At 48.6% G+C, this 14,737-nt stretch overlaps 1 protein-coding gene across 5 annotated transcripts in view; it reads left to right on the forward strand.

The window, feature by feature from the left end:
• The window catches only part of atxn1a (ataxin 1a), a 248,554-nt gene that overhangs the window by 94,113 nt on the left and 139,704 nt on the right, over window positions 1-14,737 (forward strand). The window contains exon 3 of one of the 5 annotated variants that reach the window (XM_055654143.1): window positions 11,952-12,013. The exons of 3 other annotated variants lie outside the window; for them this stretch is intronic. The gene's annotated coding sequence lies outside the window, so the exon portion shown is untranslated. Of the gene's footprint in view, window positions 1-11,951; window positions 12,014-14,507; window positions 14,646-14,737 lie in introns of those variants that run through there. One more of the 5 variants, XM_055654135.1, reaches the window with a different exon arrangement.

The raw sequence follows: 14,737 nt of genomic DNA on the forward strand, positions 1-14,737 counted from the left end.
CGGTTTTAATCATGATGAAAAAATAGCAGCAACCTCGATGAAGCCTCGACCCCGCGGAAACCACAATAGGGAGAGTGACCAAAACCTCTGGTGACCTCATGGAAACCTTGGGTGGCGGGCAAGGTCACCAGAGGTTGCTGTTTAGGTCTCCTAAGTGGGACAGACCCTTTATAGGCAGCAACTGTACCGCTGCGGCACTGTGCCTAGGCATTCACAGGGTAAAGTGATTAGGCTAAACATTATCTCAGTTTCCCCATTCCACAAGGATTCTGTCTTAAAACCACCCTGTCGCTGATTACTGTGGCATCCATGGTGATGGAATAACACAGTAACAACACCATTGAAATTCCGCACCAGATTTATGCATCGAACCACCAATTCATTACCCAGCCCATTGCCTCAGTGCTCACATTCTGTCTATTGTTTCCAGTCACTGTGCTAGTGTAGAGCGCTCCCTGGTAACTGCAGTACAGCTCGCAGTGTACAAGACTTTAGTTTAGAGATACATTGTGGAAACAGGCCCACCCAGTCCGCACCGACCAGTGATCCAAGAGACACCACACATCCAAGAATGAGTAGGATAACCTATGATGAGCGTTTGTCGGCACTGAGCCTGCACTCGCTGGAGTTGATAAGAATGAGGGGGGCCCTCATTGAAACAATCAGAATAGTGAAAGGCTTGGATTGAGTGGATGTGGAAAGGATGTTTCCACGAGTGGGAGAGTCTAGGACTAGAGGTTATAGCCTCAGAATTAAAGGGAGGTGTCTGGGGGGGGGGGGGAAGTGAAACGGGGGGTTTATGGGGTGGGGAATCTGTGAAATGTGTGTGTGGTAGAAGGCTTGTGAGGCCAAGTGGGATCATTGTGTGGGCAGGACTAGACGGGTGTGTGTGGGCACAAGGGAGGTGTGTGGCGGGGGGGAATGAGCTCGGAGAAACGCAAAGACGGGGGATCCACCCATTCAGCCATGGGGGGGATTCCACCACTCACCTATAGCACCTAACTGCGCAGATGCGGCTCATTTCCTCTCATCCCCCACCACTCCCTCCGAGGGGGACCAGTGTGGGGGTAGTGGGCTGTGTATGTGGGGGGGCGGTGGGATGGGGGGACTCACAGGGGTTGTTCTCCTCCGCTGGGATCAGATTCTGGGCTTTCGTTTGGCGACATCTCCGACTCTGGGCTGGGCTGGGTGTGGTCGACGGCCGCTGAGGTGCTCAACACTGGGGGAGGGGGGGCTGGGCTGCGGGGACGCTGGTGCTGGGGTGGGGGGGCTGCTCGGGGCTGGGCTACTCAACGGGGGGGCTGCTCGGGGCTGGGCTTGCTCAACACTGGGCTGCTTGAGGCTGGGCTGCTTGTGTGGGGGGGAGCTGGGCTGCTCGGGCTGGGCTGTTGACACTCGGGCTGCTCAACACTGGGGGGCTTGGGGCTGGGCTGCTCGGGAGGGCTGGCTGCTCGAGGGGGACCAGGGGGTAGTGGCAACACTGGGCTGCGATGGGGGGCAGCGGATGTTCTGCTCCGCTGGGCAGATTGGGCTTTTCTGGTCAACACTGGGCTGGGCTGTTCGACGACACTGGGCTGCTTGAGGCTGGGCTGCTGGGGGCTGGGCTGCTCGAGGCTGGGCTGCTGTTCAACACTGGGCTGCTTGGGGCTGGGCTGCTTGGGGCTGGGCTGCTCAACACTGGGCTGCTTGAGGCTGGGCTGCTTGGGGCTGGGCTGCTCGGGGCTGGGCTGCTCAACACTGGGCTGCTTGGGGCTGGGCTGGGCTGCTTGGGGCTGGGCTGTTCAACACTGGGCTGTTCAACACTGGGCTGCTTGAGGCTGGGCTGCTCGGGGCTGGGCTGCTCGAGGCTGGGCTGTTCAACACTGGGCTGCTTGAGGCTGAGCTGCTCGACACTGGGCTGCTTGGGGCTGGGCTGCTCAACACTGGGCTGCGCGGGGCTGGGCTGCTCGGGGCTGGGCTGCTCGAGGCTGGGCTGCTTGGGGCTGGGCTGCTCGAGGCTGGGCTGTTCAACACTGGGCTGCTTGGGGCTAGGCTGCTTGCTCAACACTGGGCTGCTTGGGGCTGGGCTGCTCGGGGCTGGGCTGCTCGGGGCTGGGCTGCTAGGCTGCTTGAGGCTGGGCTGCTTGGGGCTGGGCTGCTTGGGGCTGGGCTGCTCGGGGCTGGGCTGGGCTGGGCTTGGCTGCTTCGGGTCCCTCCAAAAGTCTGGTTGGAAACCTCCGCCGGCCATCCTCAGCTCCAGTAAAGACGCGATGGCGCAGGAAGGGGCAGACCGTCCCGGCAAGTGACAGGGGAAGAGACTTATCCGTGCAGCGCTGACTGGCAGCAGAAGAGATCGATCTGCGCAAGCGCGGTTTTTAAGATTTTTAAACCTCGCTAACTTTGACAAAATTCAACTGATCGGAACGAAACTTGGTGCAATCGGAGCACAGGAGAACGACGAGTGAACTGGTGAAAAATCCTAGCGCTATTGTGAACTGTTTTTGCGCAAATAGAAAGATTGTCAAACCGGAAGATAACAAGATCAGAGTTTTAATTATGTATAGAGTTATAGATATGTTCTTGATTAGTGTCAGGGGTTATGGGGAGAATGTAGGAGAATGGGGTTAGGAGGGTGAGATAGATCAGCCATGATTGAATGGCGGAGTAGACTTGATGGGCCGAATGGCGTAATTCTACATTTATCATTTATGACCTTATGACCTTATGACATGTGTCGGAGGAAACCGAAGCACTTTGAGAAATCCACGCAGGTCACGGGGAGAACGTACTAACACTGTACAGACAGTGTCCGCAGTCAGGATCGAAAACGGGTCTCTGGTGTTTTCTGAGGCAGCGACTCTACCGCTGTGCCTCCGTGATGCCCCCAAGTTCAGTTAAAAACAAGGTTTAACCTACTGCGCTTGAAAATCAGGGTCCCTACTCTCCCTCTAAGCTATGAAAACCTCTGCTATGATTGCAAAACATCTTATGTGCAGACTGGTTTTAATCAACTTGTGTTTGTTTAGACTCGTGTTATCTACTTACGCAATTGAGCCCCGGGTAATCAGCTGGGTCAATTGAGAACAACTGATGCTGGGTGTGGTTACTATACTGGTGTCTGGAACCAGACTTACCGAGCAGAAGATGCATGCATTTTCAGCATTGCCTGCGGGAGGTTGAACAGAGAAAAATACACATTGCTATTCGAGCATATGTTTACCTGCACCATCCAGATTACTCACAGACAGCATGAGACACGTAGATAAGGTAGACAGCCTGAACCCTTTTTCCCCAGGGTGGAAATGCACAAAATTAGAGGACATAGTTTAATTTTCACGTTCATGTTATAGGAGCAGAATTAGGCATTAGGCCATTCAGCCCATCAAGTCTACTCCGCCATTCAATCATGGCTGATCTAACATCCCCTCTCAACCCCATTCTCCTGCCTTCTCCCCATAACCCCTGACACCCGTACTAATCAATAATCTGTCAATCTCCACCTGAAATATATCCATTGACTTGTCCTCCACAGCCTTCTGTGGCAAAGAATTCCACAGATTCACCACCCTCTGACTGAAGAAATTCCTCCTCATCTCCTTTCTAAAGGTACATTCTTTGATTCTATGGCCTCCGGTCCTAGACTCACCCACCTAGAACCATCCTCTCCACATCTTTCTGAAGAAGGGCCTCGACCTGAAACGTCACCCATTCCTTCTCTCCAGCGATGCTGCCTGTCCCGCTGAGTTACTCCTGCATTTAAACCAGCATCTGCAGTTCTTTCCTACACATTCTCTCCACATCTTTGTTTAGTTTAGTTTAGTTTAGTTTATTATTATCACATGTGCCGAGGTAGAGTGAAAAACCTTTTAGTTTAGTTAGAGATACAGCACTGAAACAGGCCCTTCGGCCCACCAGGTCCAAGCCGACCAGCGATCCTCGCACATTAAGACTATCCTATACCCACTAGGGACAATTTTTTTACATTTACCAAGCCAATTAACCTACAAACCTGTACATCTTTGGAATGTTGGCGGAAACCGAAGATCTCGGAGAAAGCCCACGCAGGTCACGGGGAGAACGTACAAACTCCGTACAGACAGCACCCGTAATCAGGATCGAACCCGGTTCTCCGGCGCTGCATTCGCTCTAAGGCAGCAAATCTACCGCTGCGCCACCGTGACTGCTATCACATTATTTTGTTTTGTTGCGTGTTATCCAGTCAGCGTAACGATTATACATGATTTCAATGAAGCTGTCCACAGTGTACAGATACTGGATACAGGGAATAACGTTCAGTGCAAGATAAACTCCAGTAAAGTCCAATTAAAGACAGCTCAAACGTCTCCAATGGGGGAGATGGGAGGTCAGGACCACTCTCTCATTGGTGAGAGGACGGTTCAATTGTCTGGCAGCAGTTGGGAAGAAACTATCCCTGAATCGGGAGGTGTGGGTTTTCAACCTTCTGTACCTCTGCCTGACGGGAGTGGGGGCATAACCACAGGTGAGAGGAGGGAAAGTTTAATGGAGATGTGCAAAGCTGTTTTTTTTAATGCAGAGACCAGTGGGTGCCTGGAACGCATTGCCAGGGGTGGTGGTGGAGGCATGTATGAGAGTAGCGATTAAGAGGCTTTTAGATAGGCACGTGGAAGTGCGGATAGCAGAGGGATATGGGTCATGTACAAGCAGATGTGATCAGATGTGCACGAGATAGCCCGGCTGTTGTGCAGTAGCAAGCAGAAGTAGAAGAAGAAGAAGTTTAAGTAGGCACCATGTTTGGCACAACATTGTGGGTCGAAGGGCCCGTTCGTGTGTCGCGTGGTTCAATTAGCAACTCCAGTCAAGAGTCACATGTACAATCAATGGAACAATAGACAATAGGTGCAGGAGTAGGCTATTCGGCCCTTCGAGCCAGCACCACCATTCAATGTGATCATGGCTGATCATCCTTACTTATAACATTCTTACAGAACCAAACTTTTTCATGCAAAGGGTGGTGGGTGTATGGAACGAGCTACCGGAGGATGTAGTTGAGGCAGGGACCATCGCTACGTTTAAGAAACATTTAGCCAGGTCCCTGGTGCTATGAGGCAGCAGCTCTACCGCTGCGCCACTGTGCCGTCCCCTTGATCTATGGAGAAAATGGACTGCGTCGATCACCCCATCACACTCGTTCCATGTTATCCCAGTTTCACATCCTACACACGAGTGGGCAACTGATAGAAACCGATTAACCTACAAACATGCACGTCTTTGGAATGTGGGAGGAAACTGGGCAAAACTCGCGGGGTCACGGGGAGAAAATACAAACTCCTCACAGTCAACACGTGAGGATTGAACACGGGTATCTGAGTACCTGCGTTCAGTTCTGGGTACCATGTTATAGGAAAGATATTGTCAAGCTTGAAAGGGTTCAGAAGAGATTTACATGGTTGTTGCCAGGACTAGAGGGTGTGAGCTACAGGGAGAGGTGGAGCAGGCTGGGTCTCTATTCCATGAAGTGCAGGAGGATGAGGGGAGATCTTATAGAGGTATACAAAATCATGAGAGGAATAGATCGGGTTAGATGCACAGAGTCTTTTGCCCAGAGTAGGGGAATCGAAGACCAGAGGACATAGGTTCAAGGTGAAGGGGAAAAGATTTAATAGGAATCCGAGGGGTGGCTTTTTCCCAAAGGGTGGTGGGTATATGGAACGAGCTGCCAGAGGAGGTAGTTTAGGCTGGGGCTATCACATAGTTTAAGAAACAGTTGGACAGGTAAATGGATAGGACAGGTTTGGAGGGATATGGACCAAACGCAGGCAGATGGGACTAGTGTTGGGACATGTTGGGCGAGTGTGGGCGAGTTGGGCCAACTGTTTCCACACTGTATCACTCTATGACTCTATTTATTCCCCTCATGATCTTATACACTTGCTGTTATCAGGCAACTGAACCATCTTATCACCAACTAGAGAGGGGTATCTACCTTATTGGAGACCCTTGGACTATCTTTAATCGGACATTACTGGATTTTATCAGATGGCTTGATTGTATCATATATAGCATTTCAGCTGACTGGATAGCACGCAACAAAAAATAGCTTTTCATTGAACCTCGGTGCACGTGACAATAAACTAAACTAAACTCTATAAGATCACCCCTCATCCTCCTGCGTTTTAAGGAATAAAGTCCCAGCCTGCTCAACCTCTCCCGCTCAGCCCTCGTGCTGGAATCGTTCCCACACAACGTCTGAAGAAGTGCCTTGTCCCGAAACGTCACCCATTCCTTCTCTCCAGAGATGCTGCCTGACCCGCTGAGTTTGTGTCTTATCTTTTTGTGTCTATCTTCGGTTTAAGCCAGCATCTGCAGTTCCTTCCTACACATTCAGATATTCATTCGTTTTCAAGTGCTGCAGGCACTAATTGCTGTTTGAAATCGATGAACGATTGTACCACGCTGTACAAATGGAAAGATTTGGTGAGATTTTACTCAGTGCATCATGATCACACCTTAAGCATGGAGTGCACACAGGAACACACTCAATCATAGTAAAACCAACATTTGGCTGCAGTCCTGTCAGGTTTATTGATTTATGTGCAATTAATGTGTTAAGTGCTGCAAAAACAATCATGTCTTGGATGAAACCTGCACCTGTGACAGTAAATGCATGAATTTAATTACAGATTAACTAGGGATTCACTTGGGGGAGAATTTACCTGCAGATGCAATCATTCCTGACATTCCTGTTCATTTTTGATGTTCCTATTTTGTGACAAAATAAGTTTAGTTTAATTTACTGTCACATGTACCGAGGTACAGTGAAAAGATTTTAGTTTAGTTTAGTTTCGAGATACAGTGCAGAAACAGTCCCTTCAGCCCATCTAGTCTGCGCCAACCAGCTATCCCTGCACACTAACACTATCCTACACACACGAAGGACAATTTACATTTATACCAAGCCAATTAACCTACAAACCTGTACCCCTTTGGAGTTCACCAGTTCGCAAGTTATAGTAGAATTAGGCCATTTGGCCCATCGAGTCTACTCCATTCAATCATGGCTGATCTCTGCCTCCTAATCCCATTTTCCTGCCTTCTCCCCATAACCCTTGACACCCGTTCTATTCAAGAATTTGTTGATTCCTGGAATCATTCATGTAAACCTCCTCTGGACCCTCTCCAGAGCCGGCACATCCTTCCTCAGATATGGGGCCCACATTTGCTCACAATACGCCAAATGTGGCCTGACCAGCGCCTTATAGAGCCTCAGCATTACATCAGTCTGAACAAGGGTCTCGACTGGAAATGTCACCCATTCCTTCTCTCCAGAGATGCTGCCTGTCCGGCTGAGTTACTCCAGCATTTCCTGTCTATCTCAGCATTATATCTCTGTTTTTGTATTCCAGTTCTCTTGATATAAATGCTAGCATCGAATCTGCCTTGTGGGAGGAAACCGTAGGTCTCGGAGAAAACCCACGCAGTTATGGGGAAGAACGTACAAACTCCGTACAGACAGCACCCGTAGTCGGGATCAACTCCGGGTCTCTGGCGCTGTAAGGCAGCAACTCCACCGCTGCACCACTGTGACGCCCGTTTATCAAAGCTTTAGACTTTAGCGTTTAGAAATACAGCGCGGAAACACGCCCTTTGGCCCACCAAGTCCGCGCCAAACAGTGACCAGCCCGTACACTATCAATATCTTACACACTAGGGACACTTTACAATTTGACCAAAGTTGGTTCTATTCTCACCCATCAGTCTTCTGCAGACTCTCAAGAAGAGTCTGTTTGGGAAACGCAAGATCGGGAAATCCAATTTAGTTTAGTTTAGAGATACAGAGTGGAATCAGGCCCTTCAGCCCACCGACCAGCAATCGCCCCATACACTAGTTCCATCTTACACAATAGGGACAATTTCACAGAAGCCAATTAACCTCTTTGGACGGTGGGAGGAAACAGGATCACCCAGAGAAAACCCACATGGTCCTAGGGAGAACATACAAACTCCATACAGACAGCAGCTCTCCTAGTCAGGCTCGAACCCAGGTCTCTGGCGCTATGGGGGGGGAGCAGCTCTACCACTGCGCCACCGTGCTTCCCGCAGTGCTCTGGCTTTCTCCCACATTCCATAAAGAAGCACGGGTTTGTAGGTTAATTGGCTTCTGTGAATTGTACCTGGTGTGTAGGATGCAATTAGCTTCAGGTATAGTTTAGTTTGTTGTCACGTGTACCGAGGTCAGGTGAGAAGCTTTTGGTGATTGCTGGTAGGTTTGGACCCGCTTCCACGCTGTATCTCTAAACTAAACTACAGCATGGGCATAAAATCACCTTGGTTCCTGTACAAAACTTTTTTAACTCTAGTTTGCATGCCAACTGAATTTCTTAGCCATTTGCACTAAAGCTCCTTTTAATGGATGAAGATACCACCTAGTGTTCAAGTGAAGCAAGTCAAATATAAGCTGGAGTAGCTCAGCATTTCTGGAGAAAAGGAATGGGTGACGTTGCAGGTCGAGACCCTTCTGAGACAGTGTCTGAAGAAGGGTCTCGACCTGCAATGTCACACATTCCTTCTCTCCAGAGATGGTGCCTGTCCCGCTGAGTCACTCCAGCTTTTTGTGTCTATCTTCGGTTTAAACCAGCATCCAGCTTAAGGATAAGGGGGAAATCCTTTAAAACCGAGATGAGGAGAACTTTTTTCACACAGAGAGTGGTGAATCTCTGGAACTCTCTGCCACAGAGGGTAGTTGAGGCCAGTTCATTGGCTATATTTAAGAGGGAGTTAGATGTGGCCCTTGTGGCCAAGGGGATCAGAGGGTATGGAGAGAAGGCAGGTACGGGACACTGAGTTGGATGATCAGCCATGATCATATTGAATGGCGGTGCAGGCTCGAAGGGCCGAATAGCCTACTCCTGCACCTAATTTCTATGTTTCTATCCCTACAGAGTTAGTTGTACAGAGCCCTAATACTACACACCTAGAGTATTGTGTGCAGTTTTGGTCCCCTAATTTGAGGAAGGACATTCTTGCTATTGAGGGAGTGCAGCGTAGGTTTACAAGGTTAATTCCCGGGATGGCAGGACTGTCATATGCTGAGAGAATGGAGCAGCAGGGCTTGTACACTCTGGAGTTTAGAAGGATGAGAGGTTATCTCATTGAAACATATAAGATTGTAAAGGGATTCTAAAGAGGCAGGAAATATGTTCCCGATGTTGGGGGAGTCCAGAACCAGGGGCCACAGTTTAAGAATAAGGAGTAAGCCATTTAGAACGGAGACGAGGAAACACTTTTTCTCACAGAGAGTGGTGAGTCTCTGCCTCAGAGGGCGGTGGAGGCAGGTTCTCTGGATGCTTTCAAGAGAGAGCTAGATAGGGCTCTTAAAAATAGCGGTCAGGAGATATGGGGAGAAGGCAGGAACGGGGTACTGATTGTGGATGATCAGCCATGATCACATTGAATGGCGGTGCTGGCTTGAAGGGCCGAATGGCCTACTCCTACACCTATTGTCATCCATAGTTCCCTCCTACACAAGTCAAATATATGCTCTCCGAAACAATTCCAAGTCTTTGCTGGGTTTTAACTCGAAGCTGGATGTGCTGTTAGTTCAGTGTGTCTGGCCCAGTGAATTGGCGGCAGTGGTGCAGCGGAACAGTTGCTGCCTCACAGCGCCGGGGAGCCAGGCTCAATTCTGACTACAGGTGCTGTCTGTATGGCGTTTGTACGTTCTCCTTGTGACCGCGTGGGTTTTCTCCGGATGCTCCAGGTTCTTGACAGATGACAACGAAGTGCAGGTTTGTAGGTTAATTGGCTTCTGTAAAATTGTCCCCAGTGTGTAGGATAGAGCTAGTGTACGGGGAGATTGCTTGTCGGCGCGGACTCGGTAGATCAAAGACCTGTTTCCATGCTGTATCTCTAAACTAAAGTTAACTATGTTCAAATTAAAATGGAGTTTCTTAAGCAGCAGAAGACTGATGGATGAGAGTAGAACCAGGCAAGGGCTGTGAAACAGTGCATCATCAAACACTTTACAACATGTGGGGAGAATATAAACCAAACCTGGAGTAGAAATTTGTGAAAGCAAAGAACTGCAGATGTTGGTTTACAAATAAAAGACACAAAGCGCTGGAGTAACTCAGGCAGCATCTCTGGGGGACATGTTAAGGTGACGTTTCCGGTTGGCACCTTTCAACTATCCATGTTCTCCAGAGATGCTGCCTGACACGCTGAGTTACTCCAGCACTTTGTATCTTCTTTTTTTGTAAACTAGCATCTGCAGTACCTTGGTTCCACTTCCTACACATTCGGGGCAATTTTACAGAGACCAATTAACCAACAAATCCGCATATCTTTGGGATGCGGAAGGAAACTGGAGAACCTGGACCATGCAGTCACAGGGAGAATGTGCAAACTCCACACAGACAGCACTCGAGGTCAGGATCGAACCTGGGTCTCTGGAGCTGTTAGTGCTGTTCTACCAGCTACTCCACTCTGCCGCCCAAGTCAAGAGTGCTATCCTCTGAGCCATACAATGTACTACATACTTCAGTCGTGGCTGTCCATGGGTGCCTCCAGGGTGCTATTCCCAATATGGAGTGGTGCACAGACTGGTGCACAGACAGCCACCCCACAGTCCTTGACAGATCTGGGTCAGGATCCAGTGGCATGGAATCCAAGACGACCAGAGACCCTTTTCTGCTGCAGCCTTCATCCGCCTTCCCAGCCGTTGTGACGCTCCACTAAGGTCAGGCATCGTCCTCCACCTGTTCCACCGTTGAGATCTTGGTCGGATTGCTCTTTGTCAGAGACCTCCCCCTCGACCATACCGCCATGGGTGGCCCTACCAGGAGCACAGCTCCAGACGGCATCACTCTCACGATCTCAGGTCCACACAAGCTTCTCCACCAAGGTGACAATCCACGGAGAAGATGGAGTAAGTGTATCACACATAGTGCAACACACTACATAATATACCCTGTACTACAAATTCTGTGCCTATCTTCAGTTTAAACCAGCATCTACAGTTCCTTCCTCCACATAGCATGTTTACCACAACTCAGGGCCAATCTCTACCTTCACTTTTATTACTGCATTTAAAATTAAATATTTAAAATATATGTACTATAATGAAATGCTGAGAATTTATGATTATAAAGCAAATTTTACGTATTACAATAACAGACGAGTTTTAGTTTTTTTATATTTTAGAGAAATAGCACGAAACAGGCCCTTCGGCCCATCGTCAGCACCGGTCAGCACACTAATACTATCCTACACACACTATGGACAATCTTACATTCATACCAAGCCAATTAAACCCGTACGTCTTTGGAGTGTGGGAGAAACAGAAGATCGCGGCCACGGGGAGAAAGTACAAACTTCATACAGACAGCAACCGTGGTCGGGATCGAACCTGAGTCTCTGGCGCTGAAAGTGCTGTAAGGCAGCAACTCTACCGCTGTGCCACCGTGCTGCCCGTTTGCATTTAAAATTGAGATCAACCAGTAGTAGGCAGGAACGGGGTACTGATTGAGGATGATCAACCATGATCACGTTGAATGGCGGTGCTGGCTCGAAGGGCTGAATGGCCTACTCCTGCACCTATTGTCTATTATCTATTGTCTAGATTGTTTGATTGCCATGGATGAGATTTTGTCTACTATTCAACTTGAGAATGCAAATAATTTTTTTTTTAACTAGAAAAAGAATGTAATTCATTTATGACATTTATTTTAGCTAGATAATTACAATATTTTATGAATGGAAAAGGGGTCAGATTCTAACTTAGAATTGCTACAATTGAATGAATATTAAAAATATACTGGGTGGTTACGTTCTACATAGTGGTCGAGTGGTTACGTTCTACCAACCTAATGAGGAGGGATCATTTGCCATGGTTACAACATTTTCTATATGGCACGATACACCACAAAATAAAAAAACAATCCTCCTAAAAATACTCCTCCTAAAAATACTCCTTTTTATGCTTTTTTTTGTAGGAAATGCAGTTTGTGATGTTAATAAACACTGCACCATGTTATTGTTGGATGATAAGAAAATGGTAAATGAACTAATTTACATTGTTAAAAAGTTCATCTTAAAATCCTAAACAATTGTATAAGTTCATTAGAAAATTACGCTGATCCAGAAGTAAGCAAGCGCCTTAGAAACATAGAAAATAGGTGCAGGAGTAGGCCCTTCGAGCCAGCACCGCCATTCAATATGATCATGGCTGATCATCCAGAATCAGTAGCCCGTTCTTGCCTTTTCCCCATATCCCTTGATTCCGTCAGCCCGAAGAGCTAAATCTAACTCTCTCTCGCCTTGTGTTGAGTTTAAACACGAGAATGATCCCAGGAGTGAGTGGGTTAACATATGATGAAGCGTTTGAAGGCACTGGGCCTGTACTAGCTGGAGTTTAGATGGGTGAAGGGGGACCTCATTGAAACATACTGAATAGTGAAAGCCCTGGGTAGAGTGGTTGTGGAGAGGATGTTTCCACTAGTGGTAGTCTGTGGAGAGGATGTTTCCACTAGTAGGAGAGTCTGATCCAGGCCACAAAAATACCTGCTATAATGTGGTGATCTTCCCCAGAGGTACATTGATGCAATGAAGCACTGTCCCTGGACCTGTGGGCCTGGTGTGTTCCCAGTCCCCCGCACCCCCTCCCAGCCAAACGAGGCCAGGCTGCGCCACTATGTTTATTCCTTGGAACGCAGGAGGCATGGTCTTATAGAAGTGTATAAAATCAATATAGGGTTGGATAGAGTGGATGTGGAGAGGATGTTTCCACTAGTGGGAGAGTCTAGGACCAGTGGTCATAGCCTCAGAATTAACAGATGTTCCTTTAGGAAGGAGACGAGGAGGAATTTATTTAATCAGAGGGTGGTGATTCTGTGAATCTTTGCCACAGAAGGCTGTGAAGGCTGTCAATTGATATTTTAAAGTAGAGATGCATAGATTCTTGATTAGTACAGTTGTTAGGGGTTATGGGGGGGAAGGCAGGTGAATGGAGTTAGGAGGGAGATCAGCCATGGTTGAATGGTGGAGTAGTCTTAATGAGCCGAATGACCTAATTCTTCTCCTATCACTTATGAACTTATGAGAAGAGTAGACTGGGTGGATGCACAGAGTCTCTTGCCCATAGTTGGGGAAATCAAGAACCAAAGGACATAGGTTTTAAGGTGAAAGAGGAAAGATTAACAGGATCTTAAGAGTTATCTTTTTCACAGAGGGAATGAGCTGCCTATTGAGATAGTTGAGGCAAGTACTATCACAATGTTTAAGAGACATTTAGACAGGTAAATCAATAGGACAGGTTTAGAGGGATATGGTCCAAGCGCAGCCAGGTGGGACTAGTGTAGATGGGGCATGTTGGTCAGTATGGGCAGGTTGGGTCGAAGGGCCTGTATGATTATGAATAGATCGGGTAAATGCACAGAGATGTTTACCCAGCGTAGGGGAATCGAGAACCAGAGGACATAGATTTAAGGTGAGAGAGTGGTAAAGATTGAATGGGAACCTGAGGGGCAACATTTTCAAATAAAGTATGTAGTTGAGGCAGGGAGTATCACAACATTTAAGAAGCATTTAGACAGGAACATGGATAGGACAGGTTTATGGGCCAAACGCAGACGGGTGGGACTAGTGTAGATGGGGCATGTTGGTCGGTGTGGGCAAGTTGGGCCTGTTTCCATGCTGTATCACTCTATGAATCGATTGGGCAAACGCATAGAGTCTGAAGATGGATCTCGACCCGAAATGTCATCTCTTCCTTTTCTCCAGAGATGCTGCCTGTCCTGCTGAGTTACTCCAGCATTTTGTGTATATCTTCTGACACAGACTCGTTTACCTGGGGTAGGGGAATCGAGAACCAGAGGACATATGCTTAAGGAGAGGGGGGAAAGATTAAATAGGACCCTGGGGGGTAACTTTTTCACACAGATGGTGGTGGGTGTATGGAAAGAGCTGCCGGAGGAGGTAGTTAAGGCACAATTAAGAAACATTTAGACAGGTACATGGATAGCACAGGTTTGGAGGCATATGGGCCACACATAGGCAGGTGGGACAAGTGTAGATGGGACACGTTGGACGGTGTGGGCAAGTTATGCCCGAAGGGCCTGTGTCCATGCTGTATGACTATGATTCTATGAATACATCGGGTAAACACACAGGGGTGACAATAGACAATAGGAGTAGACCAAATCATGAGGAAAATTGAGTGTTTAAATGCACAGTCTCTTGCCCAGAGTTGGGGAATTGAGAACCAGAGGACATAGGCTCAAGGAGAGAGAGAGGGAGATTAAATAGGAATCTGCGGGGTAACTTTTTCACACAGTGGGTGGTGGGTGTTTGGAACAAGCTGCCAGAGGAGGTAGTTGGGGCAACATTTAAGAAACAGTTAGACAGGTACATGGAAAGGACGGGTTTGGAGGGATATGGGCCAAACGCAGGCGGGTGGGACTAGTGTGGATGGGACATTGTTGGCCGGTGTGGGCAAGTTGGGCCGAAGGGCCTGTTTCCACACTTCTGTGTGTGACTCCCTCCCTCCCTCCCTCCCTCTCGCCGCGGCTCCGCCCGGAGCCGGTAACATCGGCGCTCACTCACTCACTCACGCAGGAAGATGGTGACCCTCAGGGAAGCAGGAAGCGGCGGCGGCGACGGCGGCCTCGGGATGAGGGGAGAAATACAAGGTGTCGTCCCTGGTTTACTACCCTCACACCTTCCCCATCCCCCCCCCCCCCCCCCCCCCCTCCCCCCCTCGCCCCCCTCGCCATGCCTCCCG

Source organism: Leucoraja erinacea, chromosome 2 (genome assembly GCF_028641065.1).
Source record: "Leucoraja erinacea ecotype New England chromosome 2, Leri_hhj_1, whole genome shotgun sequence".
Classification (NCBI taxonomy): Eukaryota; Metazoa; Chordata; class Chondrichthyes; order Rajiformes; family Rajidae; genus Leucoraja; species Leucoraja erinaceus.